This window comes from Mandrillus leucophaeus, unplaced genomic scaffold, assembly GCF_000951045.1.
Source record: "Mandrillus leucophaeus isolate KB7577 unplaced genomic scaffold, Mleu.le_1.0 Scaffold96, whole genome shotgun sequence".
NCBI classification, from domain to species: Eukaryota; Metazoa; Chordata; class Mammalia; order Primates; family Cercopithecidae; genus Mandrillus; species Mandrillus leucophaeus.
In genome coordinates, this window is record NW_012110474.1 from 4,709,705 (window position 1) to 4,714,172 (window position 4,468).

The 4,468-nt window shown below is 48.3% G+C and overlaps 1 pseudogene; it reads left to right on the forward strand.

Annotated features, from left to right (window-relative positions):
• Positions 1–4,179, forward strand: part of LOC105532472 — a 9,898-nt pseudogene extending 5,719 nt beyond the window's left edge.
• Positions 4,180–4,468: the final 289 nt, after the last annotated feature.

The following is a 4,468-nucleotide window of genomic DNA, read 5'->3' on the forward strand; positions in this document are numbered from 1 at the left end:
TTTTTTTTTTTTTTTTTAAATAAGATTTTGCACTTGGCCCACCCTGGAGCACAGTGGCACAATCACCGCTCACTGCAGCCTTGCCCTCCCAGACTCAAGCGATCCTCCCACCTCAGCCCCCTGAATAGCTGGGACTATAGTACATGCCACCATGCCTGGCTAATTTTTTATTTTTTTACTTTTTGTAGAGGCAGGATCTCACTATATTGCTCAGGCTGGTCTCCAACTCCTAGACTCAAGTGATCCTTCTGCCTCGAAGTCCCAAAGTGCTGGAATTAACAGGCCCGAGCCACCACACCCAGCAGAAATATTTTTAAGGCAGAAAAAATGGTAAATATGTGACCAGTGGGCAGGGATTTGTTAATTCTTTTAACCCAAGTCAGGGCTACTGTCCAGGCGATACGCCAAACCTGGGCTGGCTTCCGTCCCGAAGTGGACTTTGATGCCTCACCACTCAACGCGCTGGCCTTTGGGCCGGCAACGTCACCACCTCCCGGGAGCTTGTTAGAAATGCAGAGCCTTGGCTGGGTGCAGTGGCTCATTCCTGTAATCCCAGCACTTTGGGATGCCAAGGTGGGTGGATCACCTGAGGTCAGGCTTTCAAGGCCGGCCTGGTTAACATGGTGAAACCCCGTCTCTACTAAAATTACAAAAATTAGCTGGGTATGGTGCGGGGGTGCTTGTAAATCCCAGCTAATTGGGAGGCTGAGGCTGCAGAATTGCTTGAACCCAGGAAGCAGAGATTGCAGTGAGCCGAGATCACGCCATTGCACTCCAGCCTCAATGGCAGAGTGAGACTCTGTCTCAAGAAAAAAAAAGAAAAAAAGAAATGCAGAACGTCAGGCTCTCCCTCAGACCTACCGCATTAGACTCTGCATTGAACAAGCTCCCCTGGTGAGTGGCGTGTGCATCAGTGTTTGAGAAGCACTTGCCTGAGGGGTGTTGGGAGGCTGCCGACGACCTATGTCAGGTGTGCTTTAAATATGGCACCTGTGTCTGCACTGTACAAACTCAAAGGACCCAACAAGTCATCTCCGTCTGTGTCTTCCGTTAACAGAAATATTCTAAACTGGGGGTGGAAAGTGGGTGTCTGAATATTCCTGGTTTAGCAGTAAGAATTCTTCAGCAATGAAGAAAATCTAATTTGCACTCCTAAATGGCACAAAGCCTGTTTCCTTTATGGCTTTGTCTTTGTTTCATCAAATTTACTCGCCATGGTCCATACCTGAGACCAGTCAGCTCTGTGCACCAACTGAGTTAAGGCCTGCCTCGCTCCTCCAGCCAACCAGCAAGTGTGGGTGCCACACTGGGTGCCAGGGGATGGAGATGGACAGCATACGATCCCTAGCCTTGGGGGTGCCTTTGTTTTGCTTTGAGTTTTGGAATTTCCTAGACTTGGAACTCAGAGTCAAGTTCAGCTGAAACAGCTGAACGTCCCCAAGCTTCCTGCAGAAACTCCCAAACCATGAACTTTGCCTATGGTTCTGAGTCAAAGCCATAATCTAGCCAAGTCTCACCTTCATCTGAATCAAAGAGCATGTTTGAAGTGATAGTTTTAACTTCCTATTCTGATGGTAGGGAGGATGGTAGGAGAGATGAGGGGGTGAGTGCTTTGTCCTTATGGATTTCTGATTTTAAAAAAAATTCATTTTTTGTGGAGACAGGGTCTCCCTATGTTGCCCAGGCTAGTCTTGAACTCTTGGGCGCAAGTGATCCTCCCAGCTTGGCATCCCAAAGTGCTGGGATTACAGGCACCAGCCACTGCACCTGGCCTGTTGTTGTTTTTTATTTTTGTTTGTTTGTTTGTGTTTGAGACAGTGCCTTGTGCTGTCACCCAGGCTGGAGTGCAGTGGTGCGGTCATGGCTCACTGCAGCCTGGACCTCCTGGGCTCAAGTAATCCTCCCGTCTCAGCCTCCCAAGAAGCTAGGACTACAGGCAAGCACCATCATGCCTGGCTAATTTTTTATTTCTGTTTGTTTATTTATTTATTTTTGGTAGAGATGGGGTCTCCCTGTGTTGCCCAGGCTGGTCTCAAACTCCTGGACTCAAGTGATCCTCCTGCTTCAGCCTCCCAAAGCGCTGGCATTATAGGCATGAGCCACTGTGCATGGCTGGATTTTTGATTCTTAATCTCAGCTGTACCCAGGAAACTAAAAATGTTTATGCCTAAACTGCAACCCAGGTCAGTGCAAGAACATTTGCATAACAAAAAAGTGAACTGTTGTAAGTGCTTTTCATTTTGTTGAATCTCCACAGCAACCCTATGGAGTAGGTACTCCTATTACCTTCATGTTTGGATGAAGTCACTTTAGTAGGTACTCTTATTACCTTCATGTTTGGATGAAGTCACTGAACTCCCCAGAGCCCCATCATCTTCATCCAAACATGAAGGTAATAAGGTCCCTCAGTCTGTGAGGGGTAGAGCCGGGCAGTCTGTCAGTTTCTGCACTGGACCGTTATGCTAAAGTGCTTCAGATTGGCCCCCAAGTGTCCTTACACATCTCCCCAGGTGTCCATGGAGGGTTAAGCACCTCTGCTATAGACTCAGCAGGAGCCTGACCTGCTCTTGACTCCAGTCTCATAGAATCTATGCTCCCCCAGGTAGGAGGCGGCTGGCAGGTCTGGAGTGGGGATGGCACCTCAGTTGTGCAGCCTCAAATCAGAGCAATGCCCCTGGTTTTGTTCCTGTGTCTAGCTTCAGGTGCTCACATCTCAATGAAGGCAAATCACCCCAAAGTCATTTTGCCCCAGCCCCAGATCTCTTTTTCCACCTTCTTATCCTCTCCATCTTCTTTCCATCTCACTCCCTACCTTTAATCTCATCGATCTAAATAGGTTCACAGCACTGTTTATCGCCCACTGGATTGGGTTATAAATCTACCCAATTTATAACCCAGGGAGGCTGAGGCTGGAGAATTGCTTGAACCCAGGAGATGGAGGTTGCAGTGAATTCTGCAACCTCTGCCTCCTGGGTTCTTCCACCAAGTTTTCAAGGCCCTCTACGTCTTGAGCTGGCCCTGGCTTTGTTTCGCTAAACCAACCTCTGCTCTCAGCCCCTCTGCTTGCCTAGGCACTACCCTTCTTCCCTTGCCTGTGTTGGACTGACCCAGGCCCCAGCTTCTCCCTGCTCCCCACCTCTGGCCCACATGGAGCTCTCCAACCTCTCACTTAACACTTTCTGTCAACCCCACAAGCCTTTGATTAACTATTCTGCACTGTCTTCTGATTGTTTCAGAGACATTAGTCTACCTTACCAACAACACCAAGGACAGGGACTATAATAAATAGTTCTTGTGTTTTCCCTGCAGCATGAAACACTAAGCTAAACACATCACAAATTTGCAATAAATGCTTGCAGAATTAGATTTATGGACAGACTTAGAAAGCAGGCTGATTTAACCTTTTTCCTGGAGGTGACTGAGAAATATGGGGTGGGGGATGGTCTTTGAGTTGGTTGGGACAGTGTCACAGTTGAATACTGGGCAGGCTAGATGCTGCAGTTGAGTACTGGGCAGGCTAGATGCTGGAGAGGACATAGGAGGCAAGGAGGTCTGGATTGCAGGGTGCAGTGAGATCGATGTGTAAGGGCTATCTACTGTGTATTGGTTATCTAGTGCTGTGTAACCAACAACTTCCAACCTTAGTGGCTTAAAATAACAAGTGTTTACTATTTTGTAAGTTCTGTGGATCATGAATTTGAGAACAGCTGTTCCCCTGGCTGGCAGTACAGAGGTGTCACGATTCCTGGAGTTACTGTAGCAGACATGAATCAGCAGGAGTTCATCAGAGCTCTGGTAGCCTTCCTTAAAAAGTCCAGGAAGCTGAAAGTCCCTGAATGGGTGGATACCACCAAACTGGCCAAGCACAAAGAGCTTACTCCCTGAGATGAGAACTGGTTCTACACAACAGCTGCTTCCACGACGTAGCACCTATACCGCCAAGGTGGCGCTGGGATTGGCTCCATGACCAAGATCTACGGGGGATGCCAGATAAATGGTGTCCTGCCCAGCCACGTCAGCCGAGTCTCCAAGAGTGTGGCCCACTGGGTCCTCCAAGCCCTGGAGGGACTGAAAATGGTGGAAAAAGACCAAGATAGGGGCCACAAACTGACACCTCAGGGTCAGAAAGATCTGGACAGAATCGCTGGATAGGTGGCAGCTATCAACAAGAAGCATTAAAACAAATGATCCTGGGTTAATAAATTGCCTCAGTCATTAAAGAAAAAAAAAAAAAGAGAATGTGAGAGCAGCTTAGTTGGATGGTTCTGAATGAGGGAATCTCATGAGGTTGAAGTCATGATGTCAGTTGGGGCTTCAGTTATCTGAAGGCTTGACTGGGGCTGCAGAATCTGCTTCCAAGCTCACTCACACGCATGGCTGTTGGCAGGAGGCCTCAGTTCCTTGCCATGTGGTTGTTTATAACATAGCAGCTCACTTCCCCCAGAGCAAGCAACCTGAGAGAGGGAGA